We start from the raw sequence: 27,475 nt of genomic DNA, 5'->3' as shown, positions 1-27,475 counted from the left end.
TTCTTCTTATATTCATTATGCTCATAAAGGTAAGTGCCATTTACCTAGTGCATTAATTTAATTGGAGTAGCTGTGATTAGTTCAATTGCCTGACATAGCATAGGACAGTACTAATCAAGATATTTTCTTAAATACATGACTCAGGGCTGTAGAAGACAGTAAGGCTAAGCACTAAAACATGTACTTAAGATTAAAGACTGAAGTATCTTTTAGGGCAAAATACATTCCTTAGTCAATATACTAAGATCCTAATAGTACTGTGTATATCCCTCTGCTTTTAGAGACTTGTAATGCATGGGGCTTCTGCCATGGTAAATCTGTGAACAGTGTAATAAAATCTCATGCTGATTCCCTACCAGTAAAATCCTGTGAATTCCACTGACCACAGGCAGAGTGAGGATCATCTGTAGATACAGTCATATGCTACAGTAATGAACAGGTTATTTGAATAATGTAAAGCTTTCTAGACAGAAAACAATTAGTGAGGAACAGTGAGAATGTCCACTCAGTCTGAAGATTTGTTTGCAGTATAAACCATACCCATAAAGGCTTCTCCGGATTTGTTTATTTATGTACTTACTTGACGTTAGCACTGCTGTTATTGTGATGAGAACTAGTGGTGAGCATACAAAAGCACACAGATAGCACCTCTAATTGGCAGAATCAGAAAAGGGAAGTTCACAAGGCTTGCTAAAAGAGGATGAATGCTTCTGGTGTCGCTGAAAATCTCTCCTCTACCTGTGCTCACAATCAGTTTCTGTGAAGTCTGTGTACCTCAGTGAGTCCTTTGGAAGCCTGCTGTGTCACTTCAATCACAGCTCCACAAGAAATGATGTGCCATAAAAACCTGTGTCAAATTCTGCCTAATAGAACTACCTGGAGCATCAGCATGGATAAATAAAAGAAACTATCAAAGTGAGATGCATGGTTTTGTATTACAACAATTTGTTTTCCAGAGAAGGCTGAACATTGAAACAAACCATCTTGACTTTGTCAGTTTTTAAGTTCAGCATGTGTCTAATACTTACTCCTGAAAAGTGCTGAGAACCCCCAGCTATTATAGAATTGGTATTTGCTTCCAGCCTAAAGAAAATGAGAGAAGGCTATTTCTGAGAGCTGAGGGAGCTGGCACTGAGAGTAAGCGATAGGGATTGGCTTGGCAAGTAAATATCATCATCTTCCCAAATTGTTTCTGATCCAATTCTCATAATGGCAGCTAAGCTTCCAAATCGAGTCGAAGTCAGCAATGCAAACAAGTGGCAGCTCTTCCTTTTCACACTCTAGGTGCTTTTCTGCCCTCCTCTGTAGTCCTCTGTTGGTCCTTATTTTTGCTTCCCTCTTCTGTGGGGCCTTCCTCACCCCTCCTCTTGCTCCCCATGACAGGCTGCGAAACCCCTGATGAGTCACAAGCTCTCCCTGCTCTCCTCCCCCAGATGCTTTCCAGCCCCCCAGGCAGACCAGCACGAGCCCCCCGTGCTGGGGGCTGCTCTTGCAGATGTGGACATAGCATGCTTCAGCATCCCATGTGTTTTGGAGCTAGGTTTTAATCCCAAAGCAGCTGGGAAAGCAGCCTGTGAACATGTGCAGCCCTTAGCATTTTCATAATACTTCCAGTGGCAGCAGAAGGTACTCAGGGATTAATTCTGTACCAAACCTGCTGCTTCTGGCTCCAGCCCGAGGTGCTGTGCTTTCCTGGCTCGTGCTGAGGGATCTTCCCTGCCAGTCCTTCCTCCCCAGACACTCTTCTTTTTTTGCCTGCCTCTTTTCTTTAAGGCTTGCACTTACTAAGAAGGGCAAAGAGGAATTATCATCCACAGAGCAGCAAAGAAAAGAAAGAAAGCCACCAAATATTGGCATGTTTTAAGCAGCTGAATGTTTTTGGAGGCTTGGTTTTGATTACTAGAAGTTGACAGGTGCCAACTCGAAGTGCTGAGCAGTTCTATCAGGTCATAAGGAAATCATGGAGCATTTTAGCAAACAGCCATGTTCTTAATTTACTGACTGCTAAGTTTTTATCAAACATTTTCAATTGGAAAGCCTACAACAATGATGTTTGGGGAAACATCTCTGTCCTATATGCAACCATCTTTAGTGAAAAGAGAGGTTGCATGGGGAGGGTGGTGAAACTGATGTGCAACAGACACTCTAATGAGGTTCATAGTTGGGCTGCGGCCTTTTAAATCCTGTCTTCCAAAAATGTTCTGTATGGAAATGACATTTCTTTTTTTATTTTTTTTTTTTGATGGAAGATTTTATTGGAAATTTTACTCATTTAAAAATAGGGGAAAACTTAATAAAATATCCCTTAAATCATACTTTTCCTGTGAAGAACATCAAAATCACAGAGCTGACATCTTGGTAAGGTCACCATATGTAAAGGCATTCTCTTCTCACATTTAACGGTGATTTAACTCAATTCTATCTAAAGCAGTCTTCTTGTAAGCTGTATTTCCTAACTAGGGGGGAAAAAAATCCTTTTCTGAGTAGCTCAGAGGAAGATATGGCCTAGTGTCCTGCTAAGAGAAAAACAAAAGCAATAAAAGTTTTAAATGAATAGATGATAGTTTCCACTTCCACTTTTTTTTTTTTTAATTAAACCTGTTCTTCTGGACTGAAGTGCAGAAGTAGTACATGGTATTCATGGAGTCACCTTAGCTTAGCGAGCAATAGAAGTACAACTACTTTCAGCTGTAATTATGGATTTTGCTGGCACATCACTAAATTAGCCAAGTGACAAAATTAGCTGGTTGGTTGGCTAAAGACCAAAAAGAATTAATCTGAACCACTGATGTTACTATCCCTGGGCAGTGAAAGGCTTTTAATAAACCACAGAATCAGAGAGAGTAAACCACAAAAATGTAGCTTGCCACAAGCAGTGTTTGGTAGGTGTAGTCTCTTACAAACCACCTAACAGATGGGCTAAAGAAGTGTGAGCCATGAGGATGACCAAACAGACCTGAACTTGCCCACTAACATATAAAGACACAAATTTTATGGACCCCAAAATAAAAAAATTTGTAAGGAGTGAATATAAGAATACAAGCCCTTATATATCAGAGACTTTGGGGAAAAGGAGGAGAGAGGAGATACCAATTCTTTCATAGAGGTGGTGCCTTTTCATCTAAAAAGGTGAAAAGGTGGTGCCTTTTCATCTAAATAGAAATGCATAGTTGTGTGCAGCCTTCTGAAGATGGTCAAAACAAAGCAGATCATTCTGTGCTTCTCATATAGAGATATATATATGGATAATTTGAAGACATGAAGGCAAGTAATAATGAATATCAAAATTTTAATCAGTATAAATATAGATCTACATCTCAACCATACCTTAGATGAGGCCTTCCACTGTTATATCAAATTTGTCATGGCCCTTAGAGATTTAATTTTCAGAACTAAAAGACTGCACAGTTTCCTCAAGCGGGCTTTGAAAGTTTATACATCAAACAGACATACCATTGGCAGCTTTCAACCTCACAATATTAGTGCTTCTGATCTGAATAACTGCAGTAAACTACTGAACTGAGAAAATCAAACAATACAAAACTTCAGTTGAATTAAAGCTAGTTGCATTTAGGAATTGAGAGAGAAAAGGAAATTAATGGTAAAATGTTTTGTGTGTAGCATCAGTATGGAATTGCAAAAGACCAAACAGCAGAATCTTTCTGTGACAGGAGATGGAAATATGTAATAATTATCATTAAATGCTAATTTTACTTTTATCCAGATATAAAACTAGGAAATCCATTTATCTTACAGTATTGTTGCTATCCTCTTGGTAAAGTCTACTGTTATGACCAGTGTCTTAGAAAGGTGACTGTAGAAACAGTGACTTCCATGGGATGCCATGGGTAACAACGTTCACATGGCTGCAGGTGGGTTAAAGTCAAGCTTGGAACTGCTGGAGACACAGCCAGGTGCCATGTATGTGTGCATTCAGAAATTAAGGAAGAAGATTAAGAATCATATTAAAAAATATGAATAGTTAAACAATGGGTTGTTTGTTTGTGTTGTTTTTTTTTTTTTTTCTGGAGAAAAGGAATAAAATAGGCATTTAAACCTGCAGAGAGAAAAAGTTATCTTTTCCCCTCCGCTGACCTTGAGGGCTTCTTGGACCAGACACCAGTTGATGCAATGTGGACTTTTTTCAGAGCTGCTTACTGTAATCAGGCCACCCTCTCACAAGTTCAAGAGTGTTCTCTGTGCTAGTGCTTGGCCAGGAACAGGTGCCAAAAGCTGCCAATGTGGATTTCTGGCTGAGAGATCGCAGCTGGTTCCTCAATCCAGCTTTGTAAATTGGCAGAACAATAAGGTTGCCACCTGACTAGTTTAAAAAAAAAAAAAAAAGAAAAGAAAAGGATAACAAAGACAAAATTGATGCTTACTTCTTTCCGTGATGACTTGCACGTGTGCTGACGCATTCTGCCTGAGGTTTTCGAGGGGTGCTGCTGAACAGGGCTGTGGTGAGCCTCGTGCTTTCCTGGGCTGCTGCAGAGCATCTCTGCACTTCTGGCCTTTGTGGACCACCTGTGCTCCCCCCGCACCCCCCAAACTCATTTCCCCCGACTGCACCCACTGCTGCTGCAGCGGCACCAGCAGATCAGCGGGAAATGGCCCAGCTGTGCAGCAGGACAGGGATGGCTGAAGTGCTGGCTCAAAGTGGTTTCACAGCTTTGCAGTGCTCTGGAGATGCACCTAAGACACCTCAGGGGAAGCAGGAGAGGTGAAATGGCTTTGTTACCTTGCCCAGACAATAGATAAATGCAAAAATATTAAGAATTTACAGAACCACAAAAAATGGTTGATAATTCATATTACACGTAGTACTTACCTCAGGAGACTCTCTCGAATGCCATAAAAATATTTTTCCATTAAATAACAGGAATGTACATTGAAAGCATTTTTTAAAAAAAACCACTGTTTTAAGAGCCAAGTGGGAGACTTCTGCTGAGCATATTTCAAGCATCAATGACACAGTTTAAGAACAGCCAAAAAGAGGTCTTTAACCCTGTGTTAAACCTGTCCTTAAGCCTGTAAACCAGAGAAAACATGAGTATGCCTTTTAAGTGAAAGAGATTATTTTAACTGTTTTTAGAGATTTTTTTTAACAATTTTGAGTTTTAAAAGTTTATTCAAACATCTGAAAAGCCTTCAAGTTCTCAAAATACAATTAACTGCAGAGCACAGTATTAAATAAAAGTATACTTTGCAGGGAAGTACAAGGAGAATGTAAAACCTGAAACAGCAGAGAAGCACCAGGTGAAAAAAACCATCCAGACTAACTACTGATCTTTCCACTTACCTTCAAAAGCTTATGAACAATTATTAAAATGACAAGAATAAGCCTGATGTTTTATTGCTAAAACCCTCAAAACCTTTTTAGGTGCTCTAAAAAAAAGAATGTTTAAAGCATTTCTAAAAACCTGGAAATGTTTTTAGATAATAACTCATTTTGGCTAGTGGCAGCTCTTTCTGCTTCATAAAAATCTTAGTGCAAGACAGAGCTGCAGGGTCTGCCATGGGGTTAACTAATCCAGAGGGATGGAGCACTTCTCCTATGAGGAAAAATTGAGAATATTGATTTTTCTCAGCCTGAAAAAGAGAAGGCTATGAGGTGACCTAATTGTGGCCTTCCGGTACCTGAAGGGAGCATGTAGTATCAGGACAAGGGGGAATGGCTTCAAACTGAAACTGAGTGGGTTTAGGTCAGATGTTAGTAAGAAATTCTTTACCGTGAGGACAGTGAGACACTAGAACAGGTTGCCCAAGGGATATTTCTGATACCTCTTCCTTGGAATTGTTCAAGGCCAGGCTGGATGGGGCTCTCAGCCTAGTGGAAGGTGTCCCTGCCTGTAACAGGAAAGGTTGAAACTACAAGATCTTCAAGATCTCTTGCAATCCCTTCTACTTCTGATAATTCTATTATTACCTGAAGATACAGACTACTGGAAGATGATTGTCTAACTTCCTTCTATGAATTTCCAATATCAGAGATTTCCAAAATGCCCCAGACGTAAGTCCCCTGGAATCTACTCTAGTATCTTACTGTGTCTTATTAGGGAGAAGTCTCTGTAACATCTAGCTCAGCTATTGTTGCAGTTCAAATTAATTGCATGTGTTGCTTTCAGACAGCAGATTCTCTTCTGCATTATAAATAAGGACCACCCTCTCTGAAAGCTGCTTTGAATAGCTGCAGACTGTTATGTTGTAGACCAAGAAAACAGAATTCTTTTTGTTGGTACTTTTTCTTGTGGCTTTTCAGAATTTCAATAGTTATTTTTGTTTAATTTTTAGATTCTTTTAGGAGTCCACTCTATATTATTCAAAAGGGAAATGAAAATTGTTAAAACATTTCTTCACCTGTCAAACTTTCAATACTAGTATTCTTAATGTCAGATTTTGCTTTGAGAATTGAAAAGATAAACATATTTTTAAAGCATTTAAGGGGTTTATGAGCAATAAAAAATGACATATTTCATCAAGATAGAGCAAATTTCTTTCTGACCCGGGGTGAGTACACAAAACTGTAAGACTATAGAGTTTATAACCTTTATAAATATTTGGCAGTTTACCACCAGATTAATTATTTGAACAACTTCAATTAAAACATTCCATAGGAAACTAAGCCAGGTTAATAAAGAACAAACTAAATTTCAAACAGCACAGTTAGATAACCCTGTACGCATCTTTTCAAGACATGGATGGCAAATATAGATCCTAGAAGAAAACAGTAATTGCTTGTCTCTTGATTTCTCCCTATCCTACCTTTTTTCCTAAATTTTCAGCATGTGAGTTTCACCTTCCAAAACACACTATTAAACAGATCCATATAAATATCAGAGTACAATTCAGTGGAATTCACACTGGATCAGATTTTGCAGTGTGCTCTGGAAAGACAGATGATCTGTCTGGAAAGAGATCTTTTTATTTAAGCAGATGACAAGAAATATTTGGCCTGACCTTAGCCATAAAACAAAAGTACTTCATACTGTCTTGAGTTAATCAAAGTTCAGCGATAACCAGAATTGCCACTAAAATCTGCAGGCTGCCATTCCAGGGTTAGAAAAATGATGCTCCTTTTTGGGATGAGTCATTTGACTTGCACTGCAGAAATTATATGTTTTCTTATCTTTCAGGAGAACATTCCCCTCATGTTTTCCATCTTGATTCATGGTTCACTCATGATGGTTTGATGATCCTGAAAGAACTGTGACCTTCTTTTTAAAAGCATGCAGGCAGTCCTGGAAGCACTCGCAGGCACATGGCAGGAATACCAACAAGGTTACAAATATAAACAGGAAATTCTATGAGGCTGTATTTTGTCACACAGGAGGAGTCAGGGGCCAGCTTTGTCACTGACTTGTATAATTGAGCCCTAAGTGAACTCAAGAGAGGCAGAATGGGTGAAAAGGAAACATTTTTTCATTTCACTACATGGCTCAGTGCTGGTGCTCTAAGTAAGATTTTCCTGTCCCTAATAAATTGTACATGATGGTAAATCTGTTTTCAAATCATAATTTTGGCAGAAGATTATCATTAAAAACTTGTGGAGTAACACAGTGACTTTTTCTTACCATGTTTCTTTACAAATAATGAACCATATTCATTTGTAATAGGTACTTGTTGGAAGAAAGAAAACAACTTTTTAGCAAGGTGCATGTCCATAGAGGTCATCTGATTTGTGTAGAGACTACATAAAGAGAAGAAAATGTCATTGAATCTCTGAGACTGAACATTAGATGGTAAATTCTCAAAGTAAAAATTCTAGTTTTTCAGTTACTCATGATTTTCATCTGTATTTGGCAAAATGGGAACTTGTCTGGAGGAAACTGATAATTCGCACACTACTACTACTACTATCGTTGTAATAATTCATATTTCAAATCAATTAAGAACAACTGACTGCAAACAAAATTAGCAGAATTGGAAATATTTCCTTGTATCATCATCAGAACCAGGGATACAGCACAGATGTTCTCAGCATACCTCAGTATGTATTTTAAGCTTCAAAATGTTTTCATTAAACCAACTATTAAGCAGGTATAAGGATTTTGAAAAAGAGGGCCATTCTCTAACAAACCAAAACTGCTCATTTCTTGCCATTTCCTGGTAAGATGAGCCATGGGGACAAACTGACTGTCTTGAAGTTTTCCCTCATTTAGATGGGGGTGAAAAGGAGAAGTACAGAGTGAGGTCGCTGTCCTGTCTGTGCCTGTGGGACTGCAGTGCTGATGGAGTTTAGGAAAGGGAGGGCTTTTGTGCATAAGAGCACCTTCCTCTGAAAATGACCATTTGCTCCTTATTCGAGGGCATTTTAACCTCAAATACAGTATTTAACACACCAAGGAGCCATGCAAAGATTTGGGAGGTATTTTACTGTGTAGTTGAGATACTTAAATACAGAGAGAGAACCTGTGTTGTGTTCAATTGTGATTAAAAATAATGTTGTACGTTTTTCCAGTCTAGTCTGGATAAATTCAGTACTCTTATTCATGTTAATAAAAGTCATGCAATATGAGCACAAGCCAAGACTGAAATTATCCCATAGTGGCATTTAAATTAGTAGAGAAAAAAAATATGTTCACTCCCTGTAACACTGGATTCTTTTTGCCCCTTTCTTTTTAATTTCTATTAATACAAATTATTTGAGCATTAGTATATTGGCCTTAATTAGCTTTCATCTCTCCCCTTTTGATTTAAATATTGCCAAGCTCCATTAAACTGGCTGTGTGAATGCCAGAAAATGGTCTACTACTGAATTCCAAGTGTGTGTCTTTGTCACAGTGTAAATTGAAAGGTCACAGCAGGTCATCTAATTGCTTGGTACATATTCTATTAATTGCACTTTTAATGTGGAAAGCACACTGAAATTATCAGATAAAGGATGCTACATTCTGGTAAAATATCAGACTTGCCTGAATCATAGTCAGACAACATAAGAAAATGTTTCTAATATCTGCTACAAAAATTTTGATGTGGGTCCATTTCCCTTGTATTTTAATTGACAGTGACTTGCTCACCTCCATTGCTTCTGCTGTCAGCTCCTTTTCTTCTCAGAGAAGGGATACTTGGAAAATCCAAGGGCAGCAAGCTGCCCTCTCCTTTTATTTGTGGGATGTGCTCTGTTCAGGCAAGAATGCAGGGATTCTGTGGTACTTCTCAGTATTTGTCTCTCTTAATTCCTTCAGAAGGTGTGTTTATACTGTATCATTTCTCTAAAGAAACACTGTCAAGATGAAAAATGCAAGGCCTAGGAGTTAGGAAAAAAATTAAGATGGTGAGGCTCTGCTTTAGCTTTATCTAGTATCTACAAAAATTGATGAATAACAGCTGCAGAATTGGTATTTGCCTAATCCTGCAAAGTGTTGGCTCCTCTGAGTGATAAAATGCACCCTAAATTCCCAGTGTGTAACAGAATATATTTTTATGCTTTTTAATTATCCAAAAACTTACCGTCTTAAGCCAAAGGCTCATCACTCAATCTCCACTTTCCACAATCATTATTACTTCCTGATGCATATGTGGAGCTCATGCATCACTACTTCCAACAATATGTCATCTTTCAACCAGATATCATAAACCAAAGACTAGTGAGACAAAATTTGTTTTAAAGCAACTCACTCAGCATCAGATTGGAACTCTGCTCATTTTTTAGGATGCATTTAGCACTCTACCAAATATAGTTTTGAGAAGGTGAATGGTTTCAATCCCTGTTTCAGTTTATGAAATGATCAAGTTTAATCTTTAACAACAAAGCAGGAAAAAAGTAGTGTCTTACTTATGGAGGTTATGAAATGAGAGCTTTCAAACTGCTTAGCATTTGTAGGAATTGTTATGGTCAAAAAGTTGAGCAACCATTTTGACTCCAGTATTACTTATGTACAGCTAGAAAAGAAAGATAGCAGGATAAACATTAAAAAAAAAATAAATAACTGCAATAGTATTCTTTTGTAAAAGAATTCCATCTATTCTTCAGAAACCTTGGGACAGTTTCAAAGATCAAAATTGCTTTTTTTTTTTTTTTTTGCTACAAGAAGTTATATGTTGTCTAAATTAAACCATTTTTTTCCTAAAAAATAATTTTTAATGCAGAAATTTTCAAAACTGAGTTATTCATCCCAACAGCCAAAGAAAAGACCATAGTTCAGTTGCTCTGTTATTACTGATGATGAAGATAAGTGTTGAACCCCAAAGCTAATTAACTTTCTTATTTGTTGCATATAACTGAATGTGAAAAAAATGGAAAATATTAGAAATAAAGTGGCAGCCTTGACTGTTACATAAGGGCCAGATTTGTGAAGGGACTTCCATACCTGACAAAAATACAATGCAAGTGGAATTTAGACACAAAATTTAAAAAAAAAAAAAGGGTCACAAAAGAAAGGTCACAGACCTGCAGCAGTTAAGTGACCACATTCAGCTCTTCAAAATATTCCCAGGAAGTGCATTTCCAAACCCCCTGTGAAGATATTCTTGAAACAGAATGTCATCATCTTATGCATAAATATTTGTGCTTGGATGACTTTTCCGTAAATAAAGCTTGGAATGTAATTGTGCAATAAAAAGGGGGTATGTTGTTTTTATGGGTAAGGAGTGTTTCCAAAGTGTTGACAACCAACCCAAACAAAAAAACAAAAATATTTTCAGAGTATAGATGGATGTACTAGTAATTTTAGCTGTGTCAGGATGTTGCTCACCAAAGTAACAAATTTTATATATTCCATGGTAGAACAAATTTTGGTTCTGTAGCATGTTTTCAGAATTGCTGTCCAATATTTAAGCTGGTGTAATTCAATATAGATTACTGAGCAGAATATTGTCTGCACTTTTCTTATAAACTATCAGTCTGCATTGTGAAGTTATTTCTATTTTGTCTTTTTTGAGAAGAGACTGCCCCAAGAGATAGGTCCCGAAAAGCCTGACAATATAATTTTTGAAACTATTTACATTCCTGTCACTGCATAATAAAATTTTTATTCTGTTCTTTTGTGACTTTTTTATTGCTTGCTTTTGAAACATCATGTTTTATTATCTTTTAGTCCTGTTATCAATCTTGAGCAACAAGATGACTCTAATGACCTGTTTTAATAAGCCTATTACAGATTTCTATGTTGATTTGACATACCTAAGTGTAGTAAAATGCTTTATGAGGAGTAAACAGCTGAGTAATATCACATTCATATCCTTGGAGATGAAGTGATTGTAGATGAGAAATAAATAAAAGACGAAGACACAGCCTGGTTATTTCAGATTCTGAATTCCTATGAAACAGTGTGACGGATGGAGTGATGCACTTCACACTCAACAAAGGAGACACAGTACACTTTATTGGTAGAAAGGAGGGAGTTAACCAAGTTCAGAGGTAAATCTGATAGTGGTCTGAGAAGATTCAGTGGTAAGGTATGCTTGGTTATTCCCTGCATGAAGTACACGGTCAGACAAAACTGTCTGAGAGACCCTCCTCTTGAGCCATGAGCCTCAGAAAGTACAGCCTTGTTTTCCAAACTCTGTTTGGAGAGGGGTCTGAGTGCATCACTCTTAGTCCTAGACATGGTCAGTGGTTTATGTCTAAAGGATTATATATGCACAATCAATACTTTATATCACTTAGGTAAGATTTCAAAGCTTAGCATGCTATTAATCACTTGCAGAGAATCTGTTGTGGCAGAACATCTCTCAGCCTCAAGGACTAACCTTGGGAGGCATTCCTGCTGGAGGGTAGATCCTGGCATGCAGCCTGCTGCTGTGCAGTAGAGCTCAGCAAGCCCGGGGCTGTCCACTATTTACAGAGTGAGATAATTAACTTTTACTCATATTTGCATAGCAGCAAGATGTCTGGTCACCATTCCAGACAGCGCTTGACTACTCTGTTGCTATCCACCCCCCAAAGTCCAGAGTAAGCTGGATGCAGCTGCCACAACCCACTGGGAGTTATGGCTTAAGTGAGGTGACACCCACAGTGTTTTAGACACTCTAGGGCTCCCCACTTGAGATCTAGGAACTCTATGGTTTGGTCAAAGAACCACAGGATGTGTTGGAAGGGACCACAGTGGCTCATCTGGTCCCAGCTCTCTGCTTAAGTAGGGTCATCCCAGAGCACATGGCACAGGATTGTGTCCAGACAGTTCTGCAATACCCCCAGTGAGACTCCACAGCTCTCTGGGCAATTGCAATCTGTTCTAGTGTGCAGTCACTGTACAGTAAAGTACTCTTCCGATTTGGGTGGAATTTGCTGTTCATCAGTTTCTCCGTTTTGCCTCCTGCCCTGTTGCTGGGCATCCCTGAGAAGAGTCTGGCTGTCACACACAACTTTTCTGGGTACACACGCATTGATGTGGATGCAGATATGGTTGGTGTTGAAAAGATTTATTTCTGAAGATGTCCGAGTTCTAAAGAGCCATGGGCTTCAAAGCAGGCTTAGGCATCTTTTTTTTGGCTCAGAAAAGTATTGGCTTCACTGGTGTGAGAGTATACCTGCCGTATTCAGAAGCACGCATACCTGTAGCATCACTTTCTTAGTGATTTCATGAATAATTTTATGGGAAAGGCAGAGATCTATTTTTATATCTATTTATAGCCTTATACATTTTCACATTGTGTATGTACAGAGCTTTGCCATGAGGGCCTGGGAAGCTGATCCTTCATGCTGTGAAAGGAGCACCAGGTGTACTTGGAAGCCGAGCACAAAGGTTGGCTCTGCTGTGGTGACATTCATATACTCAGTAACACAAATCCAGGCTTCTTTATGGGCCCATGTGAGCCCAATGCCACGGATCAACTGAGCCAGTATTTAGGGACACTTAGGGACCTTTGGATTTCATTATGATATATGAACAGCTGGCAGCATGAACCAATACTGGCTGTTTTCTCTCTTTACTCCCTCAGTTTCCCCACTACTGGACTGTTTGGACATTGATGCTCTTCTAAGGAATCCACACTAAGCCACAAGTGACAAAAATAACCTGTTATTCCCCATTTGAACACTTGGAATTTGGGCTTGGGTTTTTACAGAAACAGTTGACAGTCAGAAAGGAGAAATGCTGTAAGGTGAAGAATGCCTAATGAAAACTGCAGTGAGAAGCTTGACTATTTCTGGGATGGTGTTAGACAAATATTTATTAAAAACCCTTAAATTCTCAGAAATACTTTTTTTCTTTGCAGATTTAAAGACATCAAGCTCTCTCCCAGCATCTACAGTCATACAATTTAAAGTGAATATTTTCTGTCTCTTCAAATTGTACCAAAAATTAATAGGTAAGTTTAGAATTTGATTTTATTATGCACAGTAATTTATATGGAAATTAATTATATAAAGTATATTGGCAAAAGCATTCTGTCTGTCTCATTGGACTTAACTTTATCTAGTATCCTGAACAGAGGGTAGCTCTCTTAGCCCTGCACTCCAGCCAGCCCAAATTGTAAAATTCTATTAATAATCCACACAGTGTAATGATATAGTCATGAAGCTTTCACTTTTTGAAAGCAAAATACTTTAGCTATGAAATATATTTAATATTTGGGACTTTCACTACTCCTGTGAGGAGACCATATTGGAACTCTTGAATTTAAATGATTAAATTCAGAAATAAAAAAGTTCCTTTTCATTCACTTACGTAGAAGAAAATGACCATGATTGGATCATGGGGGAAAAAAATCCTAATTAGGGCAAAGATATTATGAAAAATGGACATCAAGGCCCATGAAGTTTCAAATAATCAAGGCCTATAATCAACCAGGAAATATACATTTCAGTCCTTTCAAAATGTATTAACTTCATTTCAGTAAACAAGAAATTTGGGATGTGGAGAAGTCACATCCCAGAACACAAGGGACCTGCGTCTCTTTCTTAGGGTAAGGGAAATAATTCAAAGTGGTTATTTCAGCAGTTTGATGTACAGTAGCTGGTAAATTTTAAACTCACAGTGCTGGTTTAAGGAGAAGTAATTTAAGAGTATAGTTGGTTCACTAAGGTGTTTTGGGATAAAGTGATGACTGCAAGAGACTTAGAAATTTGAGCACATGCTCACCTCTGTTACTCATTTCTTCGTTTGTTCAACTGGAGAAGATTTGTGTAGGCTCTGAAAGACCTTCTGCAGCAAAAACAACCTGAATTTTAGCTCAATCCAGAGATAATAAAATATTTGAAATGCAAATAATAGTTCCTTCACAAAAAAAATATTCTCATCTATTTTCAATGTACAATTTTCTATTTTATTTTTGACCTTTCTGCACGTATTTCAGATATCTTTTTGCATCCTATATTTTTCTTCAGAAACACTGAGGAAAACAAAATTATCATGAACTTTTCAGAGACAGAAAAATTAGTTTGTAATAATCATATACCATGCATGTGCTTTTCATAAGCCACCATCAGAAATATTTATGCATTGTGTTCTTGTTCCAAGAAATTGCAGTACAGTGTGTATTCCAGAGATAACATGTAGAGGAATCTCCCCCATATGTTTTAGTTTATTTTGCATGTTGGTATATATATTCTAGTAATAGACAGAACTTGGGGATTATTTTTGTTTTATTTATGTTTTCCATTTATGGAAGTACATGTATGTCTTAACTGGAATAAGCCAAACACTTTGACTACTGTATTGACATTTATGCTTGAGAAAGTTCAGGCCTGGAAGCTCTTGCAAAGCAAGTTAAAAGGCCAATCCCAGCCTCTGACCCAAAAGGGAACATTTAAGTTCAGGCTCAATCAATTGAAAATGCAGGGCAAAATATGCCTTTAGATGACAGAGTTTGATTTACAAGATACACAGATATTTTACATCAGGCTGAGCTAATTCAAGTTTGTGTTTTGACTGTGTACGTAGAATATCTATAATTTATTTATGACCTATTAAGGAGAAGGTTTCCAGCGTGTAAGAAATCCTAGTTAAGACCACAGCTTTTAAAAAGGAAACTCACAATTTCTTTCATATCCTGTCATCAAAGGCACAAAGGAGAAAGCTTTTGTTCTTGTTTTTCTTGGGTTTGGTTTGCGTTTCTCCTTGCTGTCTGTTGAATGTCAAGAGGCCATACACCAGCTATTGCACAGTCAGGTCTTTGAAGTCCCCAAAGAATTTCAGAATTCTGCTGAAGATTTTATTTCTTCAAACACTTATTTCCCCCATGAAATCAGGATTCCTGAGGGACCTGTGATGCCAAACCATCTGCAAGGGCTGTTGTCTTCTTATTCTGAGCATGGTGGGCGCAGCATTAAATAATGTTTGGGAGTTTAATGTATGCCCCATGGTCTCATGAAGAGACTATGGCATGAAGATAAAGCCTTTCAAACTCATTCCCATTCACCCTTCTGACATACCATGTCCTGGTTGCTGCCCCTAAAGAGGGATGGAGGTGGAAGAACAGGTGGCCATAGACACCTGGGATGCAGTGTGTACAGATCAGGATCAGTATTCATAGGTAATAGACTGAAAAGGAGATAACAGATAATGAGGTAGAAGATACAGAAAGTCAGAGTTGTCCATATACTATAGAGTGTGCCTCAAAGACAGCATAGCTCACTGCTTAAGGGTTACTTGGATCTGTAAAATCAACATAATTATTCCCACAACACCCATCCTTGGGCAGAAAGGGGTATCAGGAGTACAGTAAAGATGCTGTGAAATATATGTGTCCTTGCCATTTTTCTCCATCAATTACACTTTGATTTATCCTGAGACCAGAATGGGCAGCCAGGACTGAGTGTCATCAAAGCAGGATTTGCATGCAGCTTTCCCTATGTCATGGTCCTTTCAGATCTTTCGAATTTACAGGACAATACACTGTGATTTGAAATTTATTTCCTTAGCTTATTAAGGAATATGATAAACATGACAAACTGAGGCTCCATCACCTTTTACCCAGACTCATCTATCATGTTAGGCAACTTATTCAAGTGAAGAATTCATAAGATTTCGTTGCTTGATATAACTCTTGATATAACTCATATGCCTATGAGAAAAAGAAAAACTTGGTTGCCTAGCTAACAGAGAAAGTGCTGACCTTTCCTCTTCCATCATGGTGCAGGCACCCCCTGTATCACACCAGCAAGCAGCAAAACCTCAGCAATCCAGCTGGAGCTGAATCCACTTCAAAAGCTTTTTGGGCAAGATCATAGAGCCAAAGAATCATTTGGGTTGAAAGAGACCTTTACAGCCCAGCCCTCTGTAAAGAGCAGGGACACCTTCAGACAAATGTTTAATACTCTCAGGCTTGGAGGCTTAGTCTATCCCATTTCTGTAAGTCAGTGGATTCTGGGGACACTGCCAGACAAAACACAGTGGCTGCTGGAGGCAGCAGTTTGCAGGCCATTGTGGCTGAGAGGTGGCCTTTGAGCTCTTTCTGGCCACTTGTTCTGCCTACCTGTGCTCTCACTTTGGCCTAATGCTGCTGCTCTCAGCATAACATGAAGTCTGGAATGAACTGGTTTAGGCAAATTCTAAACTGGAGATGAGTAAGCAGCCACACCTTGGACCATTTTCTACATCACACACATGTGCCCCAGCTCCACTGGCAGTGGCAGCAGAGCCTGGTCCTGGGCTGCACATGCCATTCAGAACTGCCACCCTGCTTCCCTGTGGCTTAGTCTGTCAGCACTGGCTGCTGTGGAAATGTAATAGGATAATTGAGGCCAATCAATTGGTGTATTGTGCGACAAGAAAAGGGCTGAAATAGCCTTAGGCCTACTTTCTCCTTTTACCTTATTTGAACATTACTCCTAAGAGTAATACGTATACAAAGTGTGTTTACTTATAATCCACGACCTCATTTGTACTACTCCCTCATCATAAAGTTGCCTTTTTCAGGGACAGGAGTATTACTGAAGGTAAATACACAGTCATACTCTCTCTGTATGGCTGTATAATTTATTCTTTCACATTACACAGAATCAGCAGGATTTGAACACTAGAGAAACCAGGACAATGCCCAAGCAACCAGGGTGGAAGCCTCTGTTCTTTCAGATAAATCAGTAAAAGTAATGGGGTGGATCCATCTTATTATAGGAAGCTGTATTAAGGCAGATTAATGCTGTTAGGCTGAATAACACCTTAAAGCTGGGAGACGTTCCCAGGTTCAGGCTAATGGATTGCCAGCCCCAGCTAGAAATGCAGGGTGTGTCTTTCAGCTGTGAATACCAAGGGAAATGAAGCCACTGATGAGACCAAAAGGCATCCTAGAAAGACTGAAGTGTCTCCTGCACCTGAAAGCATGTTTATTTTTCCAACTGAAGCTTTTTTGCTTATCCTGTATTTCAAAAACATGAAAATAAAATGAACTGCATTTACTGGTACAGTTTTCTGGGATTTAAAGGCCTGAAAAACTTCTTGTTATTTATTGAGAGTGAAAGCAAAAGAACTCTGAGTCAAAGCTCACTCCTTTCATAGTCTTTTATTTCTGCAGCATAGATTTGATTTCTGCATAGATTTGGTATCATCTAAACTGCTTTGCTTGAATGCTGTTGTGTCATTCTGAATACAGGTCCTGCCAAAGGAATATTCACTGTTGACTGTTTTCCTCTAAGGCTTTAAGGTGTGTTTTTAGAAGTGCCTCTAGGGCTTTTTGTTTCTTATACCTCAAAAGAAATCTTGCATGTGTATCCTCTCTTTCTTCCTCTTTACATTCATCAAAAATGAACAAAGGATGATGTGGACAGTGAGTTACAGTCATACATAAACCATACCTCTGTCTCCAGCTATTGCTGTGAAAGCCGTGTTGAAGGCAGTATTTACTGAAAGCCCCTTTCATATATCAGCACTGTGGAAGTTGCCAGGGGTACAACAAAGTACCAGCAATTTTTTTGTTGCTGTTTTGGCTGTTCAGGTACCGTGGCTTCACACGCATATGCAGTGGGCTGGCTCCAAAAGGACAATCACAGAGATGTATCTATCCCTGACGGATCACAGAGCTGCAGGTCCCTCTGTAAGGATTTGGAAGGTCTTTCTGCAGTGGCAAACAATCTCTACTAACTTTCTGGGCTTCCAGAAATACTAATCAGCAGTTCTAGTCTGTAGCACATTTATTACACCCTGACGTGCTGAAGACAGCCTGTTACAAATAGAACTGCCTCGTGAAAAATGCTGTTCCAGTGTTTTATAATAAAGTGCACCAATTAGATGCATTCATTAGGACAAACTGCTTGTCTTTTCTTATATTAGATCTTTTAAAAGGCACAATGCATCTCATAGCTCATTCTGCTCTGTATTATTATTAATTGAACAGAGCACATTACAGAGTTTTAATCCAATAACTGTAAATACATAATGAATAATATTTCCTTGGAGGCTGCCAGGGTTGTAGCAGCCTCCTTTTCAGCTTTGCATACTCAGAGCAATATATGTTATCACAAAACCCCCTCTTCCCTGGCTGTAGGGTCCCCAGGGGTATGTCAGGGACACCACCAGAGCAAGGAACAGTGCATGTGTGGTAGAAGACAAATGTGTCATTTTTTAAAAGGCAAATTAGTAGCCAAGCCTAAACTGCAGGCTTTCAACTTTTTCTTGTTGGAAAGGGTCACATGCTCCAGTTCTTCATGTTGTCTTGCAGGTCCTTGGATGCCAAACAGAAAACAATTTTTTAATTTTACCAGCATGAGGGTTCCTAACTGCAGCATATTATTTATAAGGGGGAAATGGCAAACACTAAATGAAGACAAAAGGAAACATTCTGTTCCCCTCTGGAGGAGCACAGCATTATTATACAAGGTTGTGATTGGGCATAGTAAGATGAATTGAGCAGCTGTTCCTTCTGACAAGAACATTACTTCTTAGATTGCTGGTAATACATGAGGTAGCTGGCACTCCCTGGTTGTACTGAAGTAACAGATATGATCTCAGCAAGAGTAGCCTGAACTCAATGATAACAACACAGGATTTTATATGGAAGAAGACTCTGGGGCACATTGAAGTGATTCCTTTTTTTCTTTTTTTTTTTTTTTTTTTTTTTTTTTCTTTACCATACTTACTAGTATTTTCATTTGGAATAAGTGTTTGCAGTTATTTATTCCTGGACAGTACTCAAGGTGTGTAGCAGGGCTAATTAGCTTGAAGAGAAGTAGTGCATTAATACCGTCCTACTACCACTAATGAATCCCCACAACTTCCAATTCTGAGCTATTTTATGATCAATTGCATGAAAAATGGCCAGAGAGGGAGACAAGGTCTCTTTGTAGGTATCCTTGTAGCCTGTCAACCTGATGGAAGTTTCAGCAACATGAATTATTTTCAGAAATTCAGATTTTTGGCCTTAATTAATAAGATCTGTTTTTCCAGGATCTAACCCTTTGGCACCTAAGGATACGTGGTCCAATAATATTAGTCTCCCAAGGCCTGATCCCATGACAACTGAAAACTCTAGGAGAAAGTTCAAGAGGAGCTTTGCCCCTGTTGTCATTTTGGCCTGAAAATATCCTACAGTTGTGAAAATTCTAACAGTATCCATCAGGATCAGGTCATAGTGAAGTGAAGAAGTGAAATATATACAAAAAATGAGAAAAATGAAAAATATCTGAGCATAGTAGCTATTGAAAAGCTGCAAACCTGGGAAAATTTTTTCACAACAGATAGTTAATCTTAAATTTGCCATCCACTGGTTTTCCTTGTCACCATGATATTTTTATGAAATTCCTTTGCTAGGATTTTTCCCCTATTCTAGCTGAGAAGCCTCAGAAAGGAAATGTAAACAATAACTATCTGATGGCTGTGGAATGTGGTCTGGAGGTTGTTTACTAACAGGTGCATCTTTGATTGGTCTCACATGAATTGTTTTTACTTGATGACCAACCACGGTTCATCTGTGTCAACTCTCTGGTCCGTCACAAGCTTTTGTTATTCATTCCTTTCTATTCCTTTCCAGCCTTCTGATGAATCCTTTCTATCTATTCTTTTAGTACAGTTTTATTATAGCATTTTTAATATAATATATATCATAATATAATAAATCAGCCTTCTGAAACATGGAGTCAAGATTCTCATCTCTTCCCACTTCCTGGGACCCCACAAACACAGTCACATTTCCTAATATCATGAAATAAATGATGTTGCTAAGTGCTGGTAGGACTCTGTGTCTATCTAGGATTATTAGCACTTTCATTCTTTAATTCCCATTACTTTGTCACCTTTCTATGTACCTGCCTGATGATGAGTCTGCAGAAAGGCAGTACATGTTACACACCTGGAAACAGGGATGGGGAAGCTACGGTGCTACACTTTTCATAAGTGAAGTACTTCTCCAAAGTTTTGGAAGCACAAATCACAGTGATATGCACTTTTATCTGGTAGAATATGATCGAATATTTATCCCATTTGATTGGACTGGTTCTAACCTTTACCAATGCCAGATGGGAAAATTCATCAATTTCAAAACATTGTTGAGGGCATATTCCACAAAAATCTTTCTTTTGGTGTAAGTAGGGCCAGTTAGTCCACGTAGTTGTTTTTGAAAAGAAGCAACTTGATTCTTGAAGAGGAATCTTAGACATACAACTGTAATCCTAAAATCCAGCTCAACTACTACCTAAGTCTGAAGACACCTTACCTACTTTTTATTTTGAAGAATCTCCAGGTATTGATAAGTTGACTTTTAAGCATATCTAATTAAAACTTCAGAGAAGACTGAGCAGATTTACAGCACATGGCTACATATTGTTAAAGATGCCTTATCCAAGGCTGAGCTACACCACGAATGCAGTAATAGTAACTATTTTCATGTAAGGACATAAGGAAGAACCAGAACATCAAGTCTGCTGTATGTGCTTCCACATATTTGTGCAGGCATGGTCTTAAAATGGTGGTGACTTAAAAAAAAAAAAACAAAACCTCTTCAGAAACCAGCTTCAACTCAATCCTGGGCCTTGTCTAGAAAAATAGATTAAAATAGACAAAAATAGAGCAGGCCTCTTCCTTCAGGTTTGTTTTATAAAAACACTATACCATGTATCTTAAGGAGAGAAAACAAGTCCCTCCCTACCTCTAGTAGAGTTCTCCAGGGGCATCCTCTCTCAGTAACCTGGAATGGACAGCTGAGCCTTAAGGAAACAGTACCAAATGATGCAATGCTTTCCAAGAGCATTTCCTGTTGGAAGGTGTATGGTAAAAACAGCAGTCAGAATGACAACAGGTCATTTTGAACAACCTCCAGACAATGTATCAAGAACCTTGACACACAGAGAGGTTTTGGTATTTTGTTGTATCAGCAGATATCAAAAAAAGAAGCTTCTGACATTACAGACCTCAGGTCAAACTTAGGTATTCTCCTAATGGAAAAAAGAAATGACTACTTATGCTTGGTAGCTTAATAATTCAAGCTGGAATATAGGAAGATCAGCTTTCAGCATGTGCTCCAATTTTAAATGAACAAAATTAAATTAAATGCTAAAATGAAAAATGTCTAATCAGGAAAGCAAGGACTGAATTCTGACTGCCATATTTCATGTAACAGTTTATCCTCTAAGCTTGAAGTAACACTAGATCCTCACATATCCAAAGCTGTCCCTTGACATGATTACATATCTGTGAAACTATTTATTGGGTTTTTTTTTTCACTAATACACAGTAAAAATACACTTTTAAAACCTATTAAAGGTAAGAAGTAGCTTACAGTGAACCTGAAATCTGTTTTGAAACACAGTATGGTTCCAGAGTCATATAACATTATAAGCTATATGCCATACCTCAGTTGTTTTTATATGTATATATCTTTAAAAATATTCTAAAGTAATGTTGAAAGTAAAGTAAAGTAATACTGAAAGTCTTCAACAGACAGATTAATATATAAGAACTACCAAAAGAATCTGAACCTCTTTAGATGGCAATGTCTTTTTACCAAAAAATCCAAAGAATTTTTTTAATATGAAAGATTTCATAAATGCTTTTAAGTCCTTTAATAAAAAGGGTTAATTAAAATCCAGGTGGCATTTATTTTACAGTATGAGTGTGAACATTTGAATTTCAGACTCCGTGTAACACACTTTTCTCCCTCTGGCTTTCACAGTGAATTGAACACTTGACTCCCTTAAGCAATTTTGGAAATCTAAATTTGTAGCAATTTTGATGAGAAGCCATTATTTGATAGAAAGAAAGAAACAAAGAAAGAAAGACTAGGTTACTAAGTTCAAGATATGTATCTAGATTCCTTTTGAAATAATGAGCACACACAAATAAAAGGGGAAATCTTGCCAGAATTCTACAACTCCCTTTTCCAATTTGCATATTAAATTGTACATCTACCAGTTTCTGTTAATTCAGCAAAATAAGAACTTCTTATGAAAGTAATTGTGTTATTAGTCAACCTTGGCAGTAATGATCCTAAGGTGAAGGTAGCAAGTAATTGTATTTCTAACTCTGTCTTCTTTTTAATAATTAGTTGTAAAGTTATGTTGTGCCTTCTCTGTTCATGAGAACTTTTCTCTCATCTTCTGCACTACACTGAGCCATATTTAAACTAAAAAGGCAGTTTTTCTGCTAAAAAGGCAGATTTCTTGAGATTCTTGTGGTTAATACTTATTCAACAAGTCTGAAGCTGATATTCTCACAGCTTTTCCAGCTGTAAATTGCTTTACCAGTTTCCATTTTCATTAGAGTTTTCCATGTTATTCTGCTTTATGCAATATAAAATTTGAAATAATGGCCTTGTTTTTAAAAGCTTTAACCAATTATGAGAACAAGGACACTGGAAAAGTAACAAACCTGGACCAAACAAGGAATAACTGACCAGTTTCTCCCTTTACACCCCTTGCTTTCACAAAAAAGAGTACTTTAAATTATCTAAAAAATTGATACAATACTGGCTGCAATATATCTTTATAGAAGTTGTGTGTTGCTTCTGCTTTCAATTTTATTTTGGCATTTACCTAGGTCAAATTGCATTTATATACACTGAATGGTATTATTATTAAAATATTTCCTCCTATCTCCTGACTGCCTAGAAAAGGAAAAAAAGTGAAAAAAAAAAAAAAAAAAGAGCCTATTGGCCATGTCTATTGATTAAAAACTAGTTTATTATAGGTGTAAATTAAAGGGAATCAAATCCTGGTTACACAGAGCCTACTGGACCCTCTCAAAAAACTGCCAGCTGTTGTTTATTGCAGATATTGACCAAATGCTAGGAAAAGCAGCCGTGTATCACAGACCTTTCATGTTCAAACAGAAATAAAGTGTTCCCTTTATACATTCTTTTTTCATCAGCTAGAAAGATGCTGAACTCATGTGTAAATGTAAAACCCAGAGAAGGGAAAAAACCCAGCAGAATAAATTGTTGAGGCTGCTCCAGTGAATACAGTGAGACAGGGAAAATTAATTCCTTTTCATCCTGATGGCTTCTTTCTTGGCATACATTGTTGCATTTTAAGAATCACTCCACTCTCAGAAAAAAAAAATATATATATATTAAAAAAAAACCAAAAAACAAAGCTTGCTGCTTTAATTTAGAATGTAAACTCATTGTTTTAAAACAAATTAAAACCAAAGGTGCAGAGATTGCTGTCAACACTGTATAATAATTTGTGTCTTCCCACTTGTCACTACCATTATTTGTTTATTCCAGGTCATGTATGTATTACAGACTAATTATTTGCTTTGTTTGCACAAGTCTCTCCATCTAGAACTATAGCAATTAGAGATTTTTAGAAATGAAATTAAATTGTTTAATTTATAATGTTTCTACAATTAGGCCAAGAAATGCAATCCCACTAATTAGCATTTTTTTCCTAACATGTATTTTGTTTATTATATACCAGGTTGACATAATTTCTTTTTACACAAAATACTGATTTAAATCCTATTTTGCACTACAGAGCTGTCTTTCATGTTTTAATTTTTTGCAAATACTGAGGTCAGGGATTTATTCCCATTTAATATTTTTGAATGGTGTTGAAGCTGGAGATATTTTTTGTGTACATGAACCAGCTGTCCAATGTCAAACAGAAAGCAACATAATTAGGTTTTCTATGCTTGTAGTTCAATTTTTTTCTTTTTCTTGAAGAAACTGAAATGACACACTCTGCTTTTACTATCCTGAGGAACATTAACCTTAAGGACTGCACTGAAACTTGAGGGGAACAGCGAAGCGGACAGATCAAAAGAGTGGTGAAAAAGGAAATGGAAGGTCACTTTTAAAACCCCCAAAAAATATACAAGAGATTGAACGCAAACAGATTTCCTCTTCTTCAGTAAGCAGGAGGGTGGAGGAAGTGTTTATCATCTAAGCAGTCCGAAATGAGCAGCAATGATAAGCAGTGCTGTGCATTACTAGGACTACTTAGATGAGCTTGACTAGCCACAAGAATTATTTAATATGATCAGTCATTTTTCTTCTCCGCAACACCCATAAGATAGGAATTTGCAGATGTTATCCTGGTGCTGCCAGAAACAGATTCACAGTGACCTCAATATGTCACCAGAAAGGGTTTCTGGAAATCCTTTTGTTTTCCATGTGGCATCTTAATGTGGTGTTGCATTTTAGTTAAATGGTATGCTCTGTCTCACCCCTCGAAAATGTACGGTTTATTCCAAGCCTGTGACCCTCCCCTGCAGTATCATGTATCTGTAATCCCATTGGCCCAAGTCTTATTCCGTGCCCACTTTGAATCTCCCTGTTAAGCTGTGCGGAGGAGATGAGACTCGCTCTTGGCCCCTTTTCTCCCTAGGCTCTCCCTCTCCCTCTCCCTCTCCCTCTCCTTCTCCCTCTCCTTCTCCCTCTCCCTCTCCCTCTCCCCCTCCCCCCCTTTCCCCCTTCTCCCTCAGAAACCATGCTCTCCTGGGAGTGGGACAGCCAATAAACCCTCATCTAATCAGCACCCTCAGAAGCCATGTGGAGTCTCCTTGTCTGCCTGCTGCTACCAGCGAACATAAAGCTTAGGAGGCCCCCCTGGGGACTCACTGGGGATCCCCCAAACCAACTGCATCTTCTTAGGGTATTGGAAACACAAGTGATCTATTATTGCTTTAGCCACTCTTTGTTATTGTTACAAAATATTCACATCACATTACTTTAAAAAGTAGCATTTATTCTGCACTAACTAGGTGAATGAAACAAATTTGCAGTTTGATAAACAGTGTATAGATTGAAAACTTGAATTAGACAAGATCAAATTTTTTAATATCCGCTTTATGTGGATGTTAATAAAGTGGATGTTAAATGCATTTATTCAGTCTGATCATGAAAAGACTGGAGTCTTGTATTTTCAGGGACACCCGTGGCAGGAAGGAACGATGCATCTGACTCCATGTTCTCAGAAGGCTAATTTATTATTTTATTATGCTATATTATATAAAATAATACTATACTATTATTTTATGATACTATATTATATAAAAGAATACTATATTATATAAAGAATACAGAAAGGATACTTACAGAAGGCTACAAAGATACGAAGGAATCTCGTGACTCCAGTGTCTGACACAGCTTGACCCTGATTGGCCAGGAAGTCAAAGTAATTCACAGCAGAAACCAATGAAACAATCACCTATTGGAGAAACAATCTCCAACCACATTCCAAAGCATCGAAAAACAGGAGAAGCAAATGAGATACTATTCTTTTCCTTTTTTCTGAGGCTTCTCAGCATCCCAGGAGAAGAATCCTGGGCAAGGGGATTTTTCTAGAAAATATGACAGTGACACTGGAGAATCCTGCAATCAGAATTATGACTTAGCATGGCTGAGTCCAAAGGACAAGTAATGTGTGTATTTATCTGTGGCTTAAAATGTACTTTTGGTTTTTTTCTTTGTGATCTGTGGTGTGCCTCTAGGGAAATGTCACAAAATCTAATCTACTTTAGATTATGTACATTTTATGTATCACACAGTTTTAAACTCAAGCACCACCTAGATTGGTGTTGGGAGGAAAGGGTTTATAAAAGAAGACTGGTGAGGAGAGGGTAGATTTCCTCAGATGACCTTGTACTGACAATGACAAGGTCTGAAAAATATCCGTGTTGGAAACCGCACACATTACACCTACTGCTCTTTGTCCTCTGTCTCTTTTGAGAAGTAAAATCTCTGTGTAAAGGCAACATCAGTGCTTGGAGACACTCGGAGGACACTCGATGGACGCAGCTGAGCTCCCTGTTTTGGGATAGAGATGAAAGCTCAGAAGTCACTGAACACACAGAACACCACAGATGGTGTACCCACTCCTGTGTCTCCACCTGGGTGTTGCTTTGGGAACCTCCATTTAACAAGGTCATGAAATAAATGTGCTATTTGCATTTCAGCCATGGTTTTGTGGTTGTCCTGGTCACCTGCCTGCGTTGATTCACACAACTGGTTACATTTTTTTCCAGTGAAATTCTTCTTTATTATGCACTCAGAAGCTCCAGCAAGTGCATCAGGATGGCTGTCGTTTGGTGTCTCTCCCTATCAACCCTCAAACCTGCCAAGTAGCACAGGAGATCTTCACTACTTCTATGCACGTACTAAACAAGAAGTTACTCCTGATCATTTGCTTTCTGATGTAAATCACAAATACCTCTCTTGTGGTAAAAGACACCACTCTAGTTTATATTACATCTGAGATAGATTTTCAGAGAGAACATTTTACATTGATGGTTTAAGAAATAATTAGCAATATGTCTTTGGGAGAAGCCAGCCTTGAATTTCAAACTCTAAAATTTATGTTATTCTTTCTGGGGTTTTTGTTTTATTTTGCAGTCTGGTTGGTTGACAAAGTCTAAAACATTGATAAACTTTTAAAGGAGACCTCTAATTATTTAAAATTATGTGACCATACTGAAGAAGAATCAAAACAAAGACGTAGTGTGTCAATAATAACAGACAAATTGAAAAAGAATCAGAAGTTTCTGAATATTTCTATTTAGATGAAACTAGCTAACACCAAACAGTTTACAGGTAATACAAACTGTATTTTTACAAGTATTGTTCTGATCTGTCAGCTTTGAAACTTCTCTTACTGTTGACTCCAAATTTCTTTGTTGCAATATTTATAAACCTGCTCTCATGTGTCTTTTAAGGAAATGTGAATTAGCCAAATAATGAAGCTAAAATTATAATCTGTTTGATAGCTGTTTGAATAAAAAATCAAAAACTTGCTGTTATCCAGCAGCACGCTGGAGACTGCCTTCTTTTACCTAAAGGTACTCATTTTATTACTTGTAAAGATAAAGACTAATTAAATGTTACACAGCCTTTCAGTAATTCAAAAGCTCCACTAATGAGAAGTACCATACTCTTTAAAAAGAAATTTCAGGCAGACAGTTCTGAAGAATGAAGAGAGCCTGTGGAAGCAAAGGGCACTGAGCGAAAGCAAAGTGGCTTGCAGTGGGTCAGTGTGACTACTCTCTGCCAGTGGGACAGCACCCAGTAAGACTATTTGGTGGTGGCTTTAGAAATACCAATTCAAGCTCTACATCCCATAAAAGAAATCAAAGTTTTGAGGAAACTGTGAGGTTGCTCCAGCAACACTGTTGGAAATTACATAGGATAGGGGTCTCAGAAAACCCATCTACCTGAACTCTGCAAACAA

This window comes from Motacilla alba, chromosome 4 (genome assembly GCF_015832195.1).
Source record: "Motacilla alba alba isolate MOTALB_02 chromosome 4, Motacilla_alba_V1.0_pri, whole genome shotgun sequence".
In the NCBI taxonomy this organism is placed as follows: domain Eukaryota; kingdom Metazoa; phylum Chordata; class Aves; order Passeriformes; family Motacillidae; genus Motacilla; species Motacilla alba.
This window is presented reverse-complemented; position numbering follows the sequence as displayed.